Genomic DNA, 26394 nt, shown 5'->3' on the forward strand with positions numbered 1-26394 from the left:
CATGTAAAGATTATTCATTGTAATATGGAGATTTATAACCTTCTCATTATAAACTATTCATACATGACTGCAATAAGCAAACACAAAAAACATAATTTTGCTAAACTGAAACATGTGGATTTATTTAGTACAAGATCGAAAAAACAATTTGTTACAAAACTGAGATTCTCGAGCAGTACTGCCCTTCTTCTACCTTCTGACTTAAATGGGAAAAGACATCTTGCAGTTCTACTCCCAGCAACCGTCCGAAGACACCTCATAAATCCACAGTACTGTACATAATCATGCTATCACTAAACGAAACAGAAAATCAAATACATTAATTTCCCCAAAACAATACCATAACTTAGTCTAGTACTCATTGTCTTTAGTCCCCGAGTCAGTCATAACTGTGATGTAAGCAGGAGGAGGAGTGTTAGGAGAAGCAGGAAGTAGTGCCATTTGTTGCAGTCACACACCGTTCAACCATAAAATTAGCAAAGGGGATGAAACAACAGCCACAGACGATCAGAATAGTTAGAATTATGCTAAGAGGGGTGAAAAGCGAGTTAAAGAAAAATTTTCATTTCCCAAATGTGTCAGAAAACTAACCACCAATTACATCACTGATTCCAGAGGCTGAAAGCATTTGATCAGAGTGGTCCCTGATTTTGTCTGAAAGTTTTTGGAGAGGGCCAATGGGACTAGCATTATGAGTAAGACTACAACACTGGTCACGAAAGGGTGAACATACACCATGCTTTTCAGCTAGAAGCATGTCTAGGGCATTGCGATTTAAGTAGGTTATTAACATCTTAACATATAGCTCCTCTTGATCTTGTCAAATTGGCCTGACACATAACATTGTAATGAATATAGTTAATCCTATCTAAAATTGTATTAATGGCACACCACCAACAAATAATAGACTCAAAACCTGCAGCAATTTGGTCAGCGATTTTATACTCATTAGGCACACCTCTAGGTATACCAATTGTATCAAAATAAATATTAGGCAGTGCCAGTGTTGTCTAAAACAGATCCTCTGAAGCTACTTGAGGCTGTGGGATCTAAGGAGGAAGGGAGGTCAGGAATGGGTAAGAGAGAAAAAGTAGTAGAGAACATCACTCTCGCACGATGACCAGACTAGTGAAAAGGCAAAGTAGTCAGTAAATTAGTAGAGTTGTAAAGTCACCGCATGTCAGCTATGGCAGAGTCCTGTCTCCTCAGTGGGCATGTATGAATCAAGTGACATGTGATATGTTTTACACCAGCAACTGCACACACAGAGGAATAATTTAAGGAAGCAATGAAGGGTTATCACTAACTATAGTGATAGGAGAGCACAGACTTGCAGTAAGATTTCTAACAAAAGTAAATTGGTAAGTGTGTGCTCTCTGTATGCATTGTAGCTGTACTTTGGGCAATTTGGAGAAGTGAGATGGGTTTATATTTGCGAGAATAGCTGCAGGGATCAATGTGTATAAAGTTGACAGACATATTGGACATGGCAGAAAGAGATGGCAACATATAAGCAAGACATGGGGTGACATGGGGTTAGGGGAGAGATTAGTACTATGACTGCCCTCTTTCCATGCAATAGTTTCAGTGCATCCAGTACTTTTTATGGTACACTGTCCACCTGCCTCACATGTTCCCCAGGAACAATTAACAGAGGCCAGGTAGTGGTTATAGTTTCTCACAGTGTGTGAGACTGAGATTTTTTTTAATAATCAGAAATATAAGAGAAGGGTATGGGAATAAATACGCCTGAGAGATATAAATTAGCATTGGAGAAGAGCCACTTATACCATTTGTTTTTTTTTTTTTGTTTAGTTTTTATTTTTTATTTTTTAGTGGCACTAAGAAATTTTATGGCATTCCAAGTCAATGATAACTGGACTTCAAGCCTTCTATTATTTGACCCATTACTAGAAAGTTGAGGGCTGCTGGGCTGGTCTGATTCAAAGTATCAGATAATTGACACAACAATCACTATGATGAACAACAATACAGTCAATGCAGTATTTCTTTGAGAATACCCAGGCAGTGGCACAGTCATGATCAATAAACAAGCCAAGACAGATACATTATAATATGTTTTCTAATTTGTTCTAATCTGATGAGCATCCAGAAAGTTAAGCTCTGATGCAATTAATTGACCTTAACAGTTTTTGGTGACTATTAAATACCTTTTGTTTGGACCTAATAATTTGTTTCATTTAGTTTAGGTTAGATTACCACCACGATTCATCAGGGGGTTTCCAGAGATTCTGGACCTGTTAGGAGAGATCTATAGACTTAAGTTAGTCAGTGCTTTGTAATAGAGATATCATGATTTTGAAGATTTCTAAGGACACTTGTTTCAGGTTGGAGAGGAGTGTCCATCCTTCTCCTTTAAGATCTCATGTAAAGAGAAATCAGGAATGTTTGTTGTGGATCACGTTGCCATCAGCGCTAATGGCAGGGCATCCAACCACATCATTCTGGTTCATGATTTGTTTCCTCGTTTGCTCAAGTAATGAGGCCCCCATCTGTGAAATATGGCTATATGTAACAGTTTGCCTGTTGTCAGGTGGTCCATCATGATACTTCTTTGTCCTGTTTGTTACATATTTGTGACATATGTGTCAGTCCAAACACTGAGCTCATACAGGGTCAACAACCTGCCAGTGTCCATCAGCTTCACTGAGTGTCCATGACCACAGTTTTTTGTATTTTTTTTTTCTTTCTAAGTATTTCCACTTGTGTTTTTTGTTCAGTGCTGATTGTGAATTCCTTCTGTATTTATTAAGAGGCATCACCGTGTATTAGATGTCATAATCACTACCTTATCAATAACTGTCCTTTGTCAGTGTTGTTAAGCTCCCCCTTTTAACAACACAAACTTTATTTTATCCAATCAATATGCATATGATTTCAAAGATTCATATAAATTATTTATTCTATTTGCAAATATTAAAAACAGGGTTTTGATTCTGATTGGATTGGGACCCATTACTTCCAAATTCTCTAGTGTTTAATTATCTTTAAGTTTAGACACAATTATACTGCTGGACATTTTGTTTTTTATATTTCAGATGCTTTTAAATTAGTTTGTTTTGACTACATTATTTGGTTGTTGTTAATAGAAAGAATCATTATAATTGTTACTAGTGAGAACCAATGGGCTCTCAGCTCTGTCCCACCTCATTTCATCCCTGTGCAGGTCCATGTGCACCTGGTCTATACAGGGAGGACACTTGGCTAGGAGTGTACACCTTCTGGGACATAATTGTGACCTTAAGTAATCTCTCTCAAGAATTGTGTTTTACAAGCATTAAAAAGTAAGTGTTTTATGTTCTAATAATATGAATCAGTTTGAAATGCAAATTTCAAACACATTCAGGAGTAGTGGCATTTTAACCTAATATAAAGTATCATGGTATGTCAACTAAACATTTACAACAGACAATCTAAAGCATTTCAGAACCCAGCTGTCTCAGGTTTCATACATACTAAAGCTAGATATTTCATTTGCACTGGAAGTTATACTGCTTAAAAACTTCAGTTTCTAATATTAGTTGTGACCATTCTAAGTTCTGTTTTAAATGAGTTGCATATACAGTATGTTTCAGCCCCAGTGCAACAGCGCTGATGTACAATGAAAAGAAATAGCCCAAATAATGCTACATTTGTAAACAGCTGTGTTCAGGAATGGAGCAAAAATGTTTAAAATAAATTAATACACTTCTAAACTTTGAATTTGGTTAAGAACAAAATATTTAACTGTGTGGATCTGAGAACAGGCTCCAGTCATGAGTGCCCAGGCAAACACAGCCCAGACGCAGCACCAGAGACAGTTTTATGGGGCCTTACAGGAGCAACAGAGCACTTGTTGAAGCTTTTGATTCAGTTCATTCATTTGTCATGTAACCAGTGGAGGAGGAGCCCAGTCCAGACATGAGTTTCAGACCCAGCAGGACTTTCTTTGGTTTTAGTTCAGTTCATGTTTCTCAGTGACCCACAGCCATGTTTAGACAGTCTTTAGACAACAGCAGAAGCAGAGCTAGTCCAGGTTATGTGACCTTTCATTTCAGAGCTGGAGAGATGCACCCAGAGAGCCACTGCACTCAGATCACGCCCACCCAGAGAGCCACTGCACTCAGTCCACACCCACCCAGAGAGCCACTGCACTCAGATCACGCCCACCCAGAGAGCCACTGCACTCAGTCCACACCCACCCAGAGAGCCACTGCACTCAGACCACACCCACCCAGAGAGCCACTGCACTCAGACCACACCCACCCAGACAGCCACTGCACTCAGACCACACTCACCCAGACACAACAGGCCAAAGACCTGTCTCAAATCCACTTCAGTCAAAACTAAAATCTATTCAAAATCTAACTTGCATGGAGAAGTTGTTCGTTTTTGCCTCAAAATGTAAATAGGTTTGCATACAACATCTGTATATATTTAGGATATTTAAAATATCCTAATGTTAAGGTGAGGAATATTAAATAATTAAAATTATAAGGTTTCAATTGTTTCTTTAAATTTCAGCATGATTTGATTAAACATAAAATCATCTAAAGTTTATATGAATAATGCTAAGATAAAATGATCACTGTCAGATTAGTTTAAAATGTACTGCTTTTTCCTTGCACTTTACAAAGTATCATCAACTGTGGCACTTTAACCATTTAACCATCATGTAGGTTAGGTTAAACTGAAGTCTAATTATATTGCTGGGATCTTTATTTGGTAAACTGCTTCATTTGAAACTGGCCACAGAGGCACAAACATTGGAGAAAATGTTTGTATTCATCATTTATCTTCACTTTTTGGTAAATACAATTTGTTTGGCACATTTGAATATAGGTTCAGATTATATTTTATAACCATGCTTCTTCATGTATTATGCAATTACGTTTAGTTTTTTAGTTAGATAGAGATATTTACAAATCTGCTGAATGCAACTTTAATGGAGTCACAAGCAGCACTGACAGTTGTTACAATATTCTCTACTATTTTAGGTAGAATTTTATCATGATATAATAATATAATAACATTCTAATATAATAATATCTTGCCACAACAAACAATCAATCTGCAGCTCTCTCACCCACTTTCTTGCACTCTTTAAAAATTTGCAAAAAAACCTTTCTCATCACTTTCCATAACTTTCTGTCACTTTCCAAAACTTTCCCATTTCTTCCCCATGTCTAATAAAAGTCCGCCAGTTGTGGTTCTTTTGTTATAGTAGTAGTTCAATGATGTTTTTAAGATGTCCATTTTGCAGTGATGGAGGAGCTACAATATTGTTGCAATTCAATATTTGAAACCAAAAACCTTATTCCCAATAAAAATTTAAACCCTAAGTGAACACTGTTCAAGGAAAAATGGAATCACTATGTCAGTTATTGCGATTTCTTCTTCAGGTGAGGGGAGAAAAAGCAAATGTTGATGAGGGACAGGGGTGATAAGACAGTGAACAGAGGAGGATAAGGTGAGGGAGGGGTGAGGGGCAGATTTTGTATGACGGGGGTGATAAGACTCACAATAATAGTACTATTCACTAAGGACCATTATTCTAAGTACCAAAATTTTAATAAGGTAAAACCTCTGCTCTTTCCACCACTCCAATTCTGTCTGTCTCTACAGTAAGTATGTTTTACACACTTGTAATTTGAACTATTGGCAATGAAACTGTTAATGTAGACTGTATGTATAAACCTAAAGTATGGATCCAAACCTTTCACCACTCAGAGATCCCACCAGATCTGACCTTGTCCACCCAACGCAGAGGCCGAGGCATCTGTGCAGGGTGGGGGTATGCAGTCTCTGCTCCAGCCAATATTCCATGCGGTAAAGGCTAATAATGAGAATTCAGAGACTCAAGCCACCCACAGTGACCCCAAAAGAAGAAGAAGAAGAAGAAGAAGTTCTGTCCCTGCCGGTTTATTCAAATATTGCTCAGCTGAGTGGGTCCTAGACCCAGAGCCTAGCCCCACAGCCTAGCCGTCTTAGTGATAGGATGTTTTCACACCCTCAGAGTCGAACTCTGGCCATCAATAGAACCTACTCTATTATCAGTCGACCCGGGCCTAATGTCACCTGGTCCAACCAGGATTTACCCTATCCACTGTCCCACCGTCTTGGTTATAGGGCGTCTATGTTTCTTAGCAGTGACTATGTTCAACAGACCCTCGTCAGAATCTATTCTAAGAAGTAATTTGATTAAGAATTTAACAAGCTGCCCTCAGGGTCCAACCCTGGTTGTCCAATAGAACCTATTCTACTGACAGTCTGACCGGGCCTAACGCCACCTGGTCTAACCAAGATTTCTAATACCGGCTCATTGATCTGTCCCTATGTGTTAGTAAATGTGCTTCATGCAACTTTACATGAGTAAGAACACACTGGACTAGATAAAATTAAACTATTTTCTAAATTTGTGAGACAGAGAACTAGATTCATGTGACAGTGACAACCCTAAAAAAACTACACTCTGCAGAATTTTTGAGAAAAGGTTTTCTGCTTACCTCACTGTGTGGGTATCATGGTTGTCACTGGCACAGTCATCAACTCCACCTCGATACGCCCAAAGGTCCTCCAGATCACGCCACACCATCACGTTGGGGTCACCAAGTTGTAAGAATTGTTGGTCTAAGCCTCAAAGAGAACAAAGAGACTGAAACATTAAGTCAGAAGGGTTTAATGAGTTCCACACAGGTAAAGTGAACAATGATAGTACACGTGGTGAGCCCTGAGATGTGCCTGTTGAAGCTTTTATAGGGTCTCCCAATATATGTATTTATGAGGAGGGTCTTCTTCTTATCAGCATGGTGTTATACATTAAGAAACTTTAGGCAACGTCAAACAAGGTGACTGGTTTATGACCCTCTCAAAGTGGGGGTCACACATTCCTGAGATAAGGCTTTACCCAAAATGACCAGAACGTAGCTGTTATGTTATTGTCCACAGTCCTTATAATCTCCCACGCTGGTCTCCATAGTGTCCTGGTGATCCCTCATGCATTCCAGTTTGGAGTAGTGCTGCATTGCTAGAAAATACCTTACAAGGGTTAGGGTTAGGTTTAGGGGCTAGGGTTATGGGTAGCTTGGTATTAACCTAAAATAGAACTAATCTCCAATTTAGCTATAACTGCTAGTGTCGACTGGCTTTAATTGGCTGGACCAGAACATTATGGTCTCTGTCGGCTCACATCTATATACAGTCTATGCCCAACACCCACAACCCCTCTGCAGTACTGACCTCTCACCCGCATGTGCTCCTGACATTTCAGTAATTATCAGTGATCACACAACATGCTGTTAATTGGTGTTTGTGTTTGACTGTGATAACCCGGGCTGTCTCCAGAGAACAGTGATAATTTAACATGTCGACAACTCCACAATTGACTTTACTTATTTACAGTTTGTTTTACCAATCAGAAAGGACTATTTACGCCCTTCTAGACCATAGACTCTATACTAAATGGACATGGCCAAACTGTTAGCCATCCTATTCCAAATAGGAAGTGAGCATGGGTGCGCTTTCAGCTCCCTTTCACTTTACGCTGAACAACTGTCACCCCTCTCTCCATGACTGCTGCTGTCCGGCTTGTCATTTTGGTCTTAAAATGCTTATTCCACTATTTTGTCCGTAAATCAAGAAGCGTTACCTTCAACAGCCTTGTTCTGGACTGAGCACTAAAGACACTATTAAATGGCCTATACCTGATTTCAAACTATGAGTCAGGAACATGTTTTAGTTTGAACTTTAAATGGTCTGTCTTACACAATTTTCTTATCTCTGTATCTATCTATCTATCTATCTATATTATAATGCTATTTCCTAATCAAACATAGACCTGGAGTTGCCTTTTTTCATTTGTACATGTTTAACACACCAACTCTGCATCTTTAGGCAGTTCTTCGCTCAAACTGAAAACACCCTGTCCCACCTTGTGATGTCATGTGGTTCAGAAAGTGCTTTTAAGTGTTTTTAAAGTCCATACAATTTTTGAGCATTTAGAGATGTAGACAGACTAATAATGCAGGGTTACTCAAACATGTGTGGATGAAAAAAAACACAACTCCAGGTCTGTTTTTGAGGAGGTAACAACATTTTAAGATGGCTTTAAGCTCACAATAGTCAATTTTGCATAATATAGGACATTTAAGCCCCTCCCACATAGTCCTTTCTACTGCTGTGACATTGCACCATGACACAGAAACAGCCGTATGGGATAGTGTCAGGCAGTTCCTTGAAGTTCTCCAATCTCTGCTACTATTTGCTATTTTAACACTCTTGAAAATGCAACATTGCAGAGAATCAGGTGTCTGGAATAGTGTCACACAGTTAATTTCCCATTATTCTTAGTTACACTGTGCCCTGTCAGGAGCTTCTGTGTTAGTTATTGCCTGAGAAAATGCATTCTACTATGAATAGATTATATTATACTATCTGTTTTTTTAGCAGCTTTTACCACAGTGCATGATATGTGAAGAGCATTTATCTTGACAAGAATTAATTAAAATCAGGTGCAAGCCCTTTAATTGGATGACTTTTTAACAATCCTGGTGCAATAAGACTATTATTTTAATACTACCATCACTTAAAGATTGTTACATAAAGGAATACACACTAGTTCAAATAATCTTCACTGACAGGTGCACTATGTAACTTTTGAGATGGAGAGCCCATCACCTGCTTGTCACCATGGAGATATTACTTATTCAATACAACTGTTTTGTTTATTTATTAATTTATTTCATTTTATTTTATTTTTTTTAGAGAAAATCCCCTGGGAAACAGTGTGACACGTTTTATGAGTTTCAGTTTTTGATGGCATAATACATGTCCTAACAAAATGACAGTTTTACACCAATGTGTCAGTTTGATGAAGAGAAGTTGAAAAAAAAGAGGAAAATTACATAAAGTAGAGCAGAATTCAAAAACATATCACAACATCACACTAGGAACACAGAAAATTCCATCTAAATTTGGCACAATTTATAAACAAGATTTTTTTGACAGCCACTGCTCTGTACTTATTTTGTTCTTCACTTTAATTTTCTTAATCGATAATACGCTTAGGATTCTGCAGCATTGTGCAGTTATCTAACATGGAAGTCAGCAGACTTGTTTCTTTTATTAAGTCATTTTAGATGAATGTTGTAATTTCAAATGTGCAAATTATAACATAATGATCCACAGGTGTCATAGATTATAACTATATAGCAGACACAAGGACAATATGTCTTCTTTAAATATAATTATCCTATCTTTAAATACTGTGTTTCAATAAAAGTAGTATTCTAACCTGTTATAAGCTCTTTAGGTGACAAGGAAAAGGAAAACAATCCAGAATTAAAGCCGCAAGCGGCGATGATGGCCCTCGACCCCTGGGCGACCGCCCCCTCACGCGACCACCCGGGCCACTGCCCCAAAGCACCATAACCACCGCCCGGCCACCCACTGGCCGCAATCCACCCCCCTTCACACAGTTTCTATAGTGCTGTGTGGCCACTGCATTACAATGGCTGTCCACTGCATTGAACCGGCAACCTCGTACATAATACAGGTATGGTGTAGTTGACTTTTTTGCCCCTTATGAGGTCCACATTGATCTCAATAAGTTTCATGCCAATCAGACAAAGTTGTGTATTTTACCTGTATTGTAGGGGGTGCTATAATGTTCATTTTGATAACAATTAATAGTGCATTCTATTAATACCCTCATATCACATGTGTGATGAGAATTTCAGCTGTCTAGACCAATGCATGTGCGTATCAGACATTTTTCAATGTTTTTTTTTTTTTTTTTTTGAGTATTTGCGCCCCTGGTGGCCAACCGTGGAAAATTACTCATGGCCATAATGTAATTTTTTGTTTCTTCTGAGGCCCCCAATTGATTCCCCAAATTTCATAGGAATGGGATAATATTTATATGTCACCTCAAAAGTAGGGGGCTCTATAGTGTTCATTTTGATTACAATTAATAGTGCATTCTATTAAAGCCCTGATGTCACATGTGTGATGTGAATTTCAGCTGTGCATGTCAGACATTTTTCAATTTCTTTTTTTTTTTTTGAGTCTTTGCGCCCCTGGTGGCCAAGTGTAAAAAGTGACCTATGCCCATAATATTATGTGATTATGTTAAAAATATGATACAATATGTTAAAAAATGTCCATGCCAAATTTCAAATGTTTGTGACAAAGTAATTTTTTTGCATGCCATTTAAAATTTCAAGGGGGCACTGTTGAGCAATGTACTATTTGATATGTGTAAATTGCATATCTATGCACTCAGATCAAGATTTTGAACAAAATGTATATTAATGCCGGAAAATAGGAAACCGCATGTTTGAGCTACGGGCCATTTAAAATTTCAAAAAACTTCTTTTTTCTTTGCAGGCTGGCCACACCCACATTTTATAACTTAGAAAATTTCAAAAGAGTTCCCTGTAATCCCACATGGGTCTAGTAAATTGTGACTATTTTGCAAGTTTCTTGAATGAAAATCCACGGCATAAAAAAATCCAAACGTTAGAATTAAAATTTTGAAAAAAATGGGGTTCCGCCCACAATGGCCGAATTCCTGTAGGGTTTAGGGTGGGGTCATAATATAATTTTTTACTTGTCTTGACATGTTCTATGTTTGTACCAAATTGCATTTGTCTACGATGAGCTATTGAGTCATTTTGATACGTAAATTTTTTTGAGCATCAAAATACAAAATTTTTTGCCAATCTTGAATTTTAGGCCATAGTTTGATTAGTGTAGAGCATCTATTTAGTCAACAACAAAGTCCAGTACTCTGAACCCCATTCATTTCAATGGCAAATTTATAATGTTACCACGGTAACATAATTGCAGACAGAGGTGTGTTCTCAAGCCATTTTTTGGTCCAATTCAAAAGTTCAAGGGGGCGCTGTGGAGCAAAAAAAAATTCTGACATATGTAAATTGTATGTCATTTCATGCAGATCAAGATTTTAAACAAAATGTATATTAATGCTGGGAAATAGGACACTGCATGTGTGAGTTATGCACACTTTAACACTTCAAAATATTGTTTTTTTCTTTGATTGGTGGCCACACCCACATTTTATGATGTAGAAAAATCGAAGACAGTTCCCTATAATCCCACATGGGTCTAGTTCATTTTGAGCAATTTGCATGAAAATCCATGGTGCAAAAATCCAAAAAAATGTGAGAGGTAAAATTTAGAAAAAATGGGGTTCCGCCCACAATGGCTGACTTCCTGTATGGTTTAGGGTAGGGTCATAATATAATTTTTTACTTGTCTTGACATGTTCTATGTTTGTACCAAATTGCATTTGTCTACGATGAAAAAGGTCTCTCATTGCCAAAATGTGTTTCAAATTTTGAGGTGCCGCTATTAAGTCATTCTGAAGCATTTAAGGGCGCTAGAGAGCCATTTTGTGAGAGAATGCCTTGAGTTGTGTATCAGTGCGTTTAGCTCACAAATGTGCATAGCGTTTTCCCAACAAAAAATTTTGAAAGTAAATGTTTTTTTAAATATTCAAAAATTTGTGATTTTGTTGAAAAATCACCATAACCACATCCAAAGCCATAATCAAAATGTAATTGATAATCTTTAATCAGACATGGGTCTAATGGGATTTGACCAAATTTGAAGTGTTTGTGATTAAAACTGTGCGAGGAGATGTCCTGAATGCGAAGGTGTGCGCTTTTATCATTCCCGGGTTTGATCCAATATGGCCGACTTCCTGTACATTTTAGGGGGGGCCACAATATCATTTTAGTCATGTCCTGACATGTTCTTTTTTTTATATGAGTTTCAGATTTTTACATTGACTTTTTACCGAGTTGGGCTCCCATTGGCCCCATGAAAATCAAAGTTTGAAGTGGCGCTACTCAGTCGTCGTTTGTTATTTTTTCTCGGGTTTTTTGTGACAATTAGAGCTCGTCGAGTTCTAATTTTTGACACCACTCACTGCCATGTCGGGGCGTGTTTACTATTTGATTTTTTTCCATTTTCCATGCTCTGGACGCGGTTTTATTGAGTCCCTCGCCGGGACGTTGTCCCAGGCTCGGGCCTAATAAGAAACCCAGTAAGAACAATGACCCCAATAAGAAGAAACGTAGCAAGAACAATGCCTTTCGCCATCACTTCGTGAGTGGCGAGGGCCAATTATAAACAATTTAAAAATTAAAAAGGAATAAAAGAAAATAGATTATGATTAAACTCTTTTGGGTTTTATTACATTCTTCATACTCTGTATAGGCCAGTAATACAGTGCTCAAAAAAATTAGAGGAACACTTTGAAAACCCATTGATCTAAATGAAGGAACAGATCATTTAGAACTTCTTTACTGATAATGAGAAAGTAATTTATTAGTAACAAAAGACTGCCACATGATTTTATGCAAATGAAAATGATCTCCTTACAGAGGTGTTAAACCAAAGACAACCCAAAAATGAAACAGAAAAAAATGTGCAGCAGATAGGTCTATTTTGCCAAAATGTCTTTATAGCAACTCAAAATGATACTCAGTAGTTAGTGTGGCCCCCAGGTGCTTGTATGCGCCTGACAACGCTCCTAATGAGGTGACGGATAGTGTCTTGGGGGATCAATCAGTTTTTTGTCATGTTTTATTATAGTTCTATGTTTTTATCTAATATTTATCTTGTTCAGTGTCCTTGGGTGTTTTGAAAGATGCTTATAAATAAAATGCATTATTATCTCCTCCCAGATTTGGACCAGGACATCACTGAGCTCCTGGACTGTCTGAGGAGGAACCTGGTGGCGCCGGATGGACCGAAATATAATCTCCCAGAGGTGTTATAATGGGTTTAGGTCAGGTTAACGTGAGGGCCAGTCAATGGTCAATACCTTCATCCTCCAGGAACTTCCTGCATACTCTGGCCACATGAGGTCAGGCATTGTCATGCATCAGAACGAACGCAGGTCCCACTACACCAGCATAGGGTCTGACAATTGGTCCAAGGATTTCATCCCTGTACCTAATGACAGTCAGGGTGCCATTATCGAGCCTGTAGAGCAGGCATGTCAAACTCAGTTTGGCTCTGGGGCCGGATCCAGACTTTCTGTTTTCAGGTGGGTCGGATCAGTAAAAGAATGTCAACTGCAAATATTTAGCTTTGTTTTTCAGTACTATGCTTTATCATTCAGCCTACATTTGTAGCCTACCCTACATATTATAATCACGGATGGCAAGGGATCTTTTCTAAGCACAACACATTTATTCACAAACAATGGAGAAAAAAAATGATTTTCATGTTTTGCGGTGAATGTGTTAACAACTGGTTTATTTTAACAGTTGAGTGAATGCAGTTTTACACCTGAACCAACTCGCCACACTAAACACACTCAAGTGGGAGCTATGAAAAAAATATTTTCGCCTTAATTGTCATACTGCTTTGAAATAAATAAAAAAATAAATGCAAAATAAAATTAAATAAATAAAATAAAAAGTTATAGCAGTGCATGGGCAATAAGATTAGACTACATCAGATCAAACTACTAGGCTGGGCCTACTGAAGCTGAGAATATACTGCACAATATTAATTGTCTTTAATATGAAACCAGATTAATCTTATTTTTAATGATCTGTATTCATGAGTGCAAACAAATTTCATGTCATCACACTTTTTGTCTCTCTCTCACTGCATTCCTGCAGTATACTTGCTGCTGCTGGCTCCTGAAACTTGGCATCTTTTTGCCTTCACAAGTGCATCGATATTAGGTGTCAAATCCTGAGTTGCAGCACATTTAACAATGTCATTCAAGTGTTTATTTGTTGACCTTGAGCGCTGCTTTGTTTTTTTATTGTTCATTACGGAGAACACCTGTTCACAAAGATAAGTAGTCCCAAACATGGATAGAACCTTTGCAGCCATGGCTGTTAATTTGGGGTAACCTGGCACGAGATATTGATAAAATGTATCCAATCCCACGGACCCAAATTTATCCTTCATAGTGGAATCGCACTGCAAGTCAATAAGCTCGAGTTGAATGTCAGCTGGCATATCAGAAGGCTTCACTGTAAATGGTGAGCGACAAAATCACTGTCACAATCACACTCTAGATCTCGTTCTAACCTACGGTATTGAGATTAATGATCTAATTGTCCTTCCTCAAAACCCTATACTCTGACCATTTCTTAATTACCTTTCAATTTATACTAAAAGACTATCCAGTCCCACAGAAAAAAACTATAATGAAAAGAACATTATCAGATAAATCGGTTACAGAGTTTAAAGAAATTATTGAGCCATTACTGACAGATATGTCATGCAACAATGACAATAATTTTAATCCAATTGTCACTGATCAATTGGTTGACAGAACAATGCTCACCTTAAAATCTGCTCTCGATGTTGTGGCTCCGCTAAAACAGAAAAGCATTAAACCAAGACCTCCGGCTCCATGGTACACGTTACAGCTCAGGACACTCAAACAACATGTAAGACGCACAGAGAAGCTTTGGCGCCGCTCGCGCTCTAAGCAGTCTCTGAAGGCATGGAAGCTCTGCCTGCTCACTTATAAGGCCACTCTGCGGAAAGCCCGAACTAGATACTATTCAAATCTAATAGAAGTAAACAAAAATAACCCCAGATTTCTGTTCAGCACTGCAGCCAGGCTGACAAACTCCCACGCTGCTAATGAGTCTCTTATCCCCTCGAACATTAGTTGTGATGACTTTCTTCACTTCTTCGATTACAAAATTACAACCATTAGAGACAAAATCAACAAAGCTACTCCAAAAATCAGCTCTGAGCTAATCCAGTCTGTAATGCCAATATCTCACATGGATCCTCTAATAATATTAGATAAATTTACTCCTGTTGATGAGGTGGAGATTACCTCAGCCATCATGTCATCCAAACCATCAACCTGTATGCTCGACCCTATTCCAATCAGACTCCTCAAAGAAGCCCTCCCCCTAATAATAGATTCCATCCATAACATAATAAATATGTCGTTAGAAAATGGCTACGCTCCTCAGTCCTTTAAGTATGCTGTGATTAAACCCCTTTTGAAAAAACCTAACCTAAATCCTGATGAACTAGCCAACTATAGACCTATCTCTAATCTTCCCTTCCTCTCAAAAATTCTAGAACGAGTGGTGGTGAAACAGCTCTGCCGCCACCTGCAGGACAATAATATATTTGAAAAATTTCAATCTGGATTCAGAGCTCACCACAGCACAGAGACTGCACTGCTTAAAGTAACAAATGATTTACTACTAGCTGCTGATAACGGGCTGGCTTCAGTCCTGGTCCTACTGGACCTCAGTGCAGCATTTGACACCATTGATCACAATATTCTACTGCAGAGGTTAGAATGTGACATTGGAATCAGAGGAACCGCCCTCAAATGGTTTAAATCCTATCTATCAGATAGGTACCAGTTTGTTAGTATAAACCAGAGCACCTCTCCCTGTTCTAAAGTAGCCTGTGGTGTTCCACAAGGATCTGTGCTTGGTCCAATCCTATTTACTCTGTATATGTTGCCATTGGGTAACATTATCAGAAAACATGGCATTAATTTTCACTGCTATGCTGATGACACTCAGCTGTACTTATCAATGAAACCAAATCAGACTGATCAAATAGATAAACTAGTGCCTGTGTGAAGGACATCAAAACCTGGATGACCTTGAATTACCTGCTCTTAAATCCTGAAAAAACAGAGGTCATTGTCGTTGGTCCCAAAGGTCAAAGAGATTCTCTGTCGGACCAGATAATCTCACTCGACAATGTGAGTATAGCTTCTAGCCCTACTGTAAAAAATCTTGGAGTCCTATTTGATCAAAATCTCTCATTCACAGCCCATATAAACCTAGCTTGAAAAACCGCATACTTTCACCTGCGAAATATAACTAGAATTAGAAATATTTTACCTAAAAACGATGCTGAAAAACTCATCCATGCATTTGTTACTTCCAGACTTGATTACTGTAATTCTCTGCTCGCCGCCTGCCCCAAAAGTACTATAAGGAGCCTCCAGTTGGTCCAAAATGCAGCGGCCAGAGTCCTAACAGGAACTAAAAGAAGAGACCACATCAGTCCTGTACTAAAATATCTGCACTGGCTTCCTGTTGAGCTTAGAATCAAATTCAAAGTCCTCCTCCTGACATACAAAGCCCTAAACGGTATGGCCCCATCCTATCTGCAAGATGCTATTGTCCCGTACCAGCCAAACAGAGCACTCCGCTCTCAGAATGCAGGACTATTAGTGGTTCCTAGAGTGTCCAAAAGTACAGTGGGAGGGAGAGCATTCAGCTACGGCTCCTGTGCTATGGAATCAACTCCCTGCTGATGTTAAACAGGCCCCCACAGTCTCTGTATTTAAGACCAGGCTTAAAACCTTCCTCTTCAGTATAGCATATGACCAGGTTACATAGTGAGGGAGTTAGGGACATTAAAACCCGGGATAAGACATGCTGCAGTAGGAGATAACTAGCTGGGGGAAGTATGGCAACCTGAGCACTATCCTCTGCTTTGTCCTATTTTCTCATCAGCAATGCTATTCACATGTTGTCCCCTGTCCCACTCCCCCTGTGGAGTGTATCTCTTTCAGATGCCCCGATGACAGCTGGACCCTCCCCTCCTCCCCGCCTGGCCCTCCTCCTCGCCCGGCTCTCCTCCCCCTCGTCTGGTCTTCCTCCTCCTCACCTGGCCGATTTGTCTTGTTTTGTTTGATTTTTCCTGTTGTTTTGTTTTTGTGTGTTGGCGGCACGGTGGCTGAGTGGCAACACTCATGCCTCACAGCAAGAAGGTTTGGTTCAATCCCAGGGTCGCCAGGCCTTTCTGTGTGGAGTTTTTCATGTTTCTCCCCGTGCCTGGATGGGTTTCCTCCGGGTACTCCGGTTTCCCCCATCAACCAAAACATGAACGCCCTTCGAGACAACTGTTGTGATTTTGGGCGTTACAAAAATAAATGAATTGAATTGAATTGAAAAGCCAAATTTGTTCTCAAGTTCGCTGAATACCCGAAACCTCTGCTCAAACTCTCGCAGCAAATCTGTTATGTTGTCTTTATATTTATCCAAATCATTATCAGGATGGTCCGGTGCCTTCGGACCCACAGTTGTGAGACAAGAGAAATACGCGGTGTCACTGTTGGATAGCTGCATCCCCCACAGTGACAGTTTCATCTTGAACGCACGTATGCTGTCGTAATATTGAGTGACAACTCTGTTACGGCCCTGCAATGTAGTGTTAAGTATATTCAAGTGTTGTGTAATATCAACCATAAACTCAAGATCCTGCACCCATTCCTTGCATTTAAGTTCCTTTACTGGGCATCCCTTCTTCTCCATGAACTGTCCAATTTCCCCTCGTAGCTCAAAGAAGCGATTGAGTACTGCACCTCTGCTTAACCACCACACGTCAGTGTGGTATGGTAGGCCAGCATGAATGTCATTATCACTGAGAAATGTGTCAAACTGACGGTGATTTAGACCGCGCGCTCTGATGAAATTGACAGTTTTCACAACCACACTCATAACATGGTCTATTTGCAGTGTTTTGCAACATAACACCTCCTGATGCAAAATACAGTGAAATTCCCAAAACTCTTGTCCTCCATTTGTAGTCTGTACCTTGTCACGGAATTTTGTGGCAACGCCTGCCACCATCGGTAGCCAGGCTCACGGCACGGGACCAGTCCACTCCCACCTTTCCAGCGCTCCAACGAGACCGCTGAAAATGTCATCTGCTGTTGTGGTGTCATTCATGGACACCAATTCAAGCAGCTCCTCGGTGATGGTCATAGTTTCATCAAAACCTCTAATGAATATGGCCAGTTGAGCAATATCTGTGACATCGGAGCTCTCATCTATTGCAATTGAAAATGCGATAAATGACTTGATTTTCTGTTTCAGTTGGCTGCTCAAGTCACTTGAGAGTTCTGTCACCCGATCTGCGACAGTGTTCCTCGTTAGACTAATATTGACAAAGGCAGGTTGCTTTTCAGTGCACACGACTTCTGCAGCTTTTAGCATGCATGTTTTTACAAACTCCCCATCAGAAAATGGCTTGGATGCCTGCACCAGCTCGTTGGCAATAATGTAGCTGGCTCTTACAGCCCCATCAGCGATATCGTGGCTGCGCGTAAAAGTAGACTGCTGTTTCTTCAGACCAGCGACCAATTTGTTTATCTCATCTTTCCTTATTTGTCCTTTCAAGTGGTCATACTTGTCTTTTTGATGAGTCTCACTGCAACTTGCTGATTACATACCAAGCACACTGGTTTTGCATTCACTTCTGTGAATAAATACTTCTCAGTTCATTTTTCCTGGAAAACTCTGCACTCCTTGTCTACTTTTCTTATTTTTGACAGTGCCATTTTGGGAAGGGTGTGGTGACCAATAACTTGTTTATTTTCACTTGGACACATCACGTTGCGAATGTTTATTTCCTGTGACTAACTCGTGTCAGTGCCGCATGCTGGACGTGAGCGCTTTTACACATTTACTGCCCTCTAGCGGCCAGAGGGAGAATTTAGTTTGTATTTATTTTAAAAAATCACAACTTTTGATGGAAATGAGCTAGAGACTCGCTTCTTTTTTTGACATACTCAGAAATTTATGCCGGGCCGGATTAAATCATCCAACGGGCCGGGTCCGGCCTGTGGGCCGTATGTGTGACTTGCCTGCTGTAGACGTCTGTGCGTCCTTCCAGAGATATGCCTCCCCAGACCACCACCGACGGTCGATGCACTTGCCAATTCTATGGGTCTATGGCAAATGCCAATCGAGCTCTACGGTGCTGGGCAGTGAGCACAGGGGCCACTACAGGACGTCGGGCCCTCTTGCCACCCTCGTGGAGTCTGTTTCTGATTGTTTGGTCAGAAACATTCACACCAGTGGCCCACTGGAGGTCATTCTGTAGGGCTCTGGCAGTGCTCATCCTGTTCCTCCTTGCACAAAGGAGCAGATACCAATCCTGCCTAGGGTTTGAGGACCTTCTATGACCCTGCCCAGCTCTCCTGGACCTGTCTCTTAGAATCTAGTCCATGCTCTTGAGATTGTGCTGGGAGACGCAGGAAACCTTCTTGCAATGGCACATATTGATGTGCCATCCTGGAGGATTTGGACCACTTGTGCAACCTCTGCAGCATCCAGGTACCGCACCATGCTATCAATAATATTGGTCCAAGCCAAAGGAAAAAGTCAGTAAAAAAATCTGCCAGAAGAGATGAGGAGGGAAAAATACCAGTGGCATCAACTTGGAAAACCTTTCCTGTTTTGGGGGCTGTGTTACTGTTGCCCCTCTAGTGCACCTGTTGTTTATTTCATTAACAACAAAGCTGCTGAAACTGATTAACAACCCCCTATGCTTCTTAAGTGACCATATCAATATCCCAGAATTTTGATTGATAGGTTGATATACTCTGCTCAAAAAATGAGAGGAACACTCTTTAATCAGTGTATTTAATATAATTTTTACACTGTATTTATTTATGAAAAATCATAATACAAGACTGGGTCTGGTTAGTAATATAAATCATCAGATTAAACATTTGTGAATTTCCTTTTTAGTGAATGTAGTATGATAGCATCACATACTAGAATTTGAAAACCACCAATATTGAACCATTTTGGTTCTTTCAAAACTGTTCTTTCAGATGAACCTTTCATAAAAGGTTCTATTTTACAATGTAATCTTTACACTGTAAACTTTCCAATGTAATCTTTACACTGTAAACTTTACAGTGTAAACTTTACAGTGTAAACTTTTCAATGTAATCTTTACACTGTAAACTTTACAGTGTAAACTTTACAATGTAATCTTTACAATGTAAATTTTACGGTGTAATCTTTACACTGTAATCTTTACAATGTAAACTTGACTTTAAACAGAGGTGATACAGCTACACTACACTGATAGATAACATCTTTACAAATCAACTGGGGAGTCAAGTTACAGCTGGATGACTTATTAAAGACATAAGTGATCATTTACCCATATTTAGTTTCATCAGCTGCTCCAAACCGTCAAAACTGCATCACAAAAAACTAAACATTATAAAATGACCAGACTCAGAACACCTGAAGCAATTGCTGCTTTAAAAGAAGACTTAAATGCACAGACATGGGATAAGGTTTACGCTTCTGCAGATCTCGACATTACTATGTTGAAACTAACACACCTATTTTTGTAGTTTCAGTTAGGAACAGTTCAGATTTGTGTAGATCAATAGACGTAGCTGAGTTATATTTGGCATATGTCTGTGTAATCCCTCAGTCGTCCAGGTCTGATCCATAGTAAAAGCCAAAAGTAAAATCTGTCAACTGGACAAAATGTTGTAGGAGTGAAGATGTTTCGCTGCTCATCCAAGCCACTTCTTCAGTTCTAATCAGATTGCTTGTGGCCACTGCCTTATATCTAACCTGAAGGGAGGAGTTAACGATACTGAAACTGGAAACAGCAATAGGTCTATTGAGCTACACTTAGTGTGCACTGTACCACACTTTTTATCCAGTTGACAGATTTTACTTTAGGCTTTTACCATATTTAGCATAATCATTCAGACCACTAATGGGCGATCTACACCTACTATATACTGACTGTGTGTGTGCATACTGACCATCATAGTTGTTTTCTCTGGAGTTATAAAACTACAATTTCTGCTCAGAAATGGATTGACTTTCCTAACAAAAGTGGCCTCTTTAACGCGCTTCTCAAACCATTTCTTTTCTTTGGCTAAGATCTGTACCTCACTATGACCAGAACTGAAGTAGGCATTTGAACTGGACTGGCAAAACGTCTTCTCTTTCAAACTTTTGTTCAATTGACAAAATGTAATTTTCCATTTGCTATGTATCATACCTGGAAGACTAAGGGATTACACAGACATCAATAATGTTATATCAATATAACTATGGACATCCTATAAATGTCAATGTAATTATTATTATTATTTTATTTTTTACTTTTTCTTTGCAAATTGTTTTTTGATTGGTGCAAAACTATAATTAATATTTACAATAGGTATCATCCCACCAAATTAAGTCAAAATTAGAAGAACATGAAAACCTATCATACATAGTTTCATTTTTTGTACCCAGTGAAGGGCACACAGCCACACTCACTCCCCTGTCTCAGTGAAGGGGAGGCTTGGCACATTTACCAGAATGTGGAGCAGTGTTCTGCAGCAGTATTCTGTAGCAGTGTTCTGGAGCAGTGTGTGGAGCCGGGTGTATCCCCTTTAAGAGCACACAGACCAGGGCAGCATCTAGGGGCAGGTGCGGCCATGATCTGGCTGAACGTAGAGGAGAGCCGCGACCTCTCTCTGGAGACAGCATGCTGAAAGAGCGATCCGAGCTGGATATGGGCAGATCACAGACTGTCTTTGGTTTTTCCCACGCTGATCCTGCTCCGAGCTGGTACACAAGAGCAGAGGGCTCAGAAGAAGGAAGAGCTCCCCCTAGTGCTCAGGGACAGGTTTACATGCATTTGATCACAGCACTCATCGGAAACACATGCAAACTGATTAAAGCTCACTTATTTATGCTCTCACAGCCTGATTTCCAACAATCTATATTTTTCTTATTTTAAAGAGGAGGCTTTATTTTTATTTTTTTTTGCTTTCTACTCTGTTATGTTGTTCCCTCATCAAAAATATGCCTGAAGAGGTTTTAGATGTCCTCCATGTATGTTTCAGTATTTTAGCAATCTCTCCTGGACCCTATTTGAAGCCTCCTTATGGTTAGCTGTAAGACTGTGTTCAATGCTCAGCCCACAAGCCTATGTCACCCATGCTCCCACGTGACAATTCTCCATAATTATACATGATATATGATACAAAACTGTACACCACAACTTGACAAACCTGATGTGATGCTTAATGTGAGGAAGAAAGCATTCAGGTTTGGGCCTTGTTAGTACATGGATGGGAGGCCACAGGAATACCAGCTGTCACAGTGGGGGCACAGTGGCTCTAATGTAAACTGTTGGTGTGTCCTTAAGCAAGACACTTCAGCCACATTGCATAGAATGAATATAGCATGTAAGTGATTGGCAGTGGTCAGAAGGGCAGATGGCAGATTGGTAGCTTTGTTTCCATCAAGCAGGACATTGTTAACTTTGTATCTGTAAAACTGCTACAAGACTTATGCTTGGCAAACCTGTTTGGCTCTCCGTGGACATGCTATTGTTTTGCCTCTGTTGTTTCCAAACTGGGAAACAGAGGCAAAACAATAACATGTCTATTCCATACAACTATGAACTATTCCAGGTATACAACTATGTTACAGCTGAGATCTGCGTATAGGCAAGTGTGCTCACAGGAAGAATGCATGATTTTCAAGGCACTTAAAAGTAATAAAATACACATTTGAATAAATACAAGATATAAAAGTTAATGCCTAATTGTGGAGCATTCCAGACCTAAAACTAACATCTCCTTAAAGACAAGCAGACAGCGGACCCTCCATCAGAAACGTTACATAGTGCACCCATAAAATGCTTCATGCCCTCACTGGCTGACCTCCAGATACACAGGTGGACAAAATTGTTGGTACCATTTGGTTAATGAAAGAAAAACCCACAATGGTCACAGAAATAACTTGAATCTGACAAAATAAAAAAATAAAAAAACATAAAATTTAACCAATGAAAATCAGAAATTGCTTTTCAACCATGTGTGACAAACGGTCACCCGCCGAGGGTATGTTTTTGGGGGAGGGGTTTAAGGCCCAAGGGTCACAATCAAATTTACAGTGTAACAGACACAGGTAAGATTCTGAATTAAAAGATGAGACGTGAAGAATGATTTTATTTAAAAAGTTTTCAAAAATTCTAAATCAAATTCTAATATGGCTAAAACAAAATAAAGTTAAAGACAACTAAATCTAGGAAAATATATTTATTACAAGTTAAAAAGGTAGAAAAATGTAATGTTATTGCAAAAACAAGCCAACAGTTGAATTTCTACTTAAAATAGGCCTAGGAGTAAAACAAAAGCAGTTTAAATTGACCAAAAACAAAATAAGCTAGCTGGGGCCACCAGTGGTGAGCAGACTAGGGCATGCCCAGGGGTGATACCACATACTTACCTCAGTGGACACAGCACACATGGCATAGCAAAATGAAAATTGCATAACCTCACATACCTCGGTGTCACCCTTGATTCAAAACTCACTTTCAAATCCCACATAAAAATCATCAGTAATCGCATCAAATTTAATCTCAGCAATTTTCGACACATTCGACCTCAAATGTCCATACAGTCAGCCAAAATGTTCATATATTCCATGATACTTTCCCATATCACTTAGTCTCACTGTCTGGTCTCACTCAACTTCTACAGCTCTAAAACTCATCCACTCTCTTTATAAATGGACCATCAAAACTCTCGATCGGAAACCACACTCTTATCACCACTGTCCAATCCTCCAAAAACACAATCTACTGAACTGGAAAAACTTGGTCAAATATGCTCATCTGTCTCATATTTAAAATCATTCATGGCTTGTCATCTCCTCCACTCACATAGTTTATTCACATCAGGACCCCTGACCACAAAAGAACCAGAGGGGCATCGAGAGGGGACTGCATCATCCCACTCAGAAAAAGTTTCTTTGGCCAAACCACCTTCTCTGTGAAAGCTGCCCATGACTGGAACCACCCCCGCCACAATTAGAAGTCTCCCCACTTACACCTCATTTAAATTACAGTTAAAGAAATGGTTAATTGAAAATCAGTCTTGTCACCACTAACATCCACCTCTCGATGCTCCTGTCTCCATCCTGCCTCTGTTTGAGTTTTGTTGTATGTCTGTTTGTGTATGTAGACAACGGTATGTTGTGTTTGTGGCTGAAAATGAATGTATGTGGCTGAATGTGGTTTTATGACTATAAGAATGGAGTTATATGCGACTGTATGTAAGAATGATTTTAGAGTAAATAATAACCTTGTTTTTATTCTATTGTATTTTATTTCCTACAGGTTGACATTTTACACCTGTCCCGGGCCTACGGATGAAAAATAGCTCTTGGGCTAATTCTGGCATATTTACATGCAAATGTTTATTAATGTGCATTGTCCCTGAAATAAATAAATAAATAAAAATAAATAAAACTAAACTGTGATCCCAGTGCACTAAATCACATGCGAAGGTGGGGGAACCTCACCAGTGTGCTTAGCCCAACCACCAGAGGGCACCCAGCGTCACTGAAACAAAACAAAATAATTATTCAATCCAGTTGGGTCAAACCTGCTGATTATTGCAAACAAAATCAATGCAAAACAAAACAAAAAAACGGATGCACAACAGTGTGCAAAACAATATGCAAAACAAATAAAAAATAATGCAAAACAAAACACCGTGCAAAACAGTTTACAAGACTGCAAAAAGAGCAGCAGGTTTAGCCTGAAAAACAACTAAATCTGTTAAAAAGGCTCACCTGTATTGCATCCTTCTCCTTTACAACCAACTTGCCACCCTTTAAAGCCCAGAAGGAATTAAACCAGCCCTCTGTCACAGATTTACCATGGGCTGGACTCCCCCAGACCAACAGTGCAGAGCAGGACTCGCAATCAACCCAAGTCAAGGCACAGCAGCGGGCAGTGTGGCAGCAGCAAAGAGAGTGCCATATTGTTGTTGTGGTTAATTTCCGGCAGACTAGACACTGTTAGTGCATTGATGCCCTCCACTGGTCAGGAGATTTCATGTTGATTTATACTGCGTGGCGAATATTGGCCTAAAGGAAAAGGACACTAAAGCTGCTCTTCTCTAAATTCTGTACACTTTCCGCACTTGCGTTCCCCCCGACACACCGCGGCAACATGCCCGTAGTGCTGACATTTAAAACACCTGAGCGGGGGTTTTCTATATGGCTGCACTCTAAACGCCAAACAGCCCACGTAGATTCTCTCAGGCAACGGCTCCTCCCTTCCTCCTCTTTATCCATTCTTATGGCTACAGACGCCACCTAGCCGGTGGAAGTGGCAGGCTAACTGCTAGCTATCTAATAGCAAGGGGGTCACTGCAGCTATGTCCCTCCAACTACCTATCCAATTATCTAACTAATCTCCCCCCCTAGTCTTCAGAGAAGTACTTGTGGCAAGTTGTTATGCGCAATAGCCCGCAAGCCCGGTAGGGCAACCGAAACAGCGACCCACCTGCAGCTTCAGAGTGCTCCCAAGCAGAGCTTCAGCCACGTTCCTCCCCGCTCCCACGCCAGCGATTTCCACCAGGAAAGCGCTCTTAGGCTGACAGGGACAAACTGACAGCAACTTACCTTTCTATCCGAAACTTTCAACAATCTAATAATCGAAAAGCACGGGAGAACCACGGGAAAGAGCTGGCCAACAGTCTCTGGGACAAACTGAGCCAAACTGAAAACCGCGCGCTCCTAGCTAAATGCTCCTGTCACGTGATGTCCTCCAAAGAGAGTGCCGTATTGGGAACAGGTGGTTTAAATAGTTCATAACTAGGAGGGCGGGGTCAAGGGTGGAGCCCACAGGAATGCTTTCAAGGACATCAAGGGAAAGCAGACAACCCCACTACACCTGCATCAACAGAATTACTCATGAAACGGACCTGGACAAAAATGACGGTACCCCTAGAAAAGACTGAAAATAATGTGACCAAAGGGACATGTTAATCCAAGGTGTGTCCACTAATTAGAATCACAGGTGTCTACAATCTTGTAACTAGTCAGTGGGCCTATATAGGGCTACAGGTTGTCACTGTGCTGTTTGGTGACATGGTGTGTACCACACTCAACATGGACCAGAGGAAGCAAAGGAAAGACATGTCTCAGGAGATTGGAAAATTATAGACAAGCACGTTAAAGGTAACAGCTATAAGACCACCTCCAAGCAGCTTGATGTTCCTGTGACTACAGTTGCACATATTATTCAGAAATTTAAGATCCATGGGACTGTAGCCAACCTCCCTGGACGTGGCCACAGGAGGAAAATTGATGATAAATCAAAGAGACGGATAAAACGAATGGTAAAAAAAAAAGAGCCCAGAGAGATTAAAGGTGAACTTCAAGCTCAAGGAACATCAGTGTCAGATCTCACCATTTATCGTTGTTTGAGCCAAAGTGGACTTAATGGGAGACGGCCAAGAAGGACACCATTGTTGAAAACAAATCGTAAAAAGCCAGACTGGACTTTGCCAAACTACATGTTCACAAGCCACAAAGAATCAGGGAGAACGTCCAATGGACAGATGAGACAAAAATGGAACTTTTACCAAGGCACATCAGCTCTATGTTAACAGATGGAAAAATGAAGCATATCAAGAAAAGAACACTGTCCCTACTGTGAAACATGAAGGAGGCTCTGTTATGTTCTTGGGTTGCTTTGCTGCATCTGGCACAGGGTGTCTTGAATCTGTGCAGGGTACAATGAAATCTCAAGACTATCCAGACTATCCAGACGGTC

This window comes from Periophthalmus magnuspinnatus, chromosome 10 (genome assembly GCF_009829125.3).
Source record: "Periophthalmus magnuspinnatus isolate fPerMag1 chromosome 10, fPerMag1.2.pri, whole genome shotgun sequence".
In the NCBI taxonomy this organism is placed as follows: Eukaryota; Metazoa; Chordata; class Actinopteri; order Gobiiformes; family Gobiidae; genus Periophthalmus; species Periophthalmus magnuspinnatus.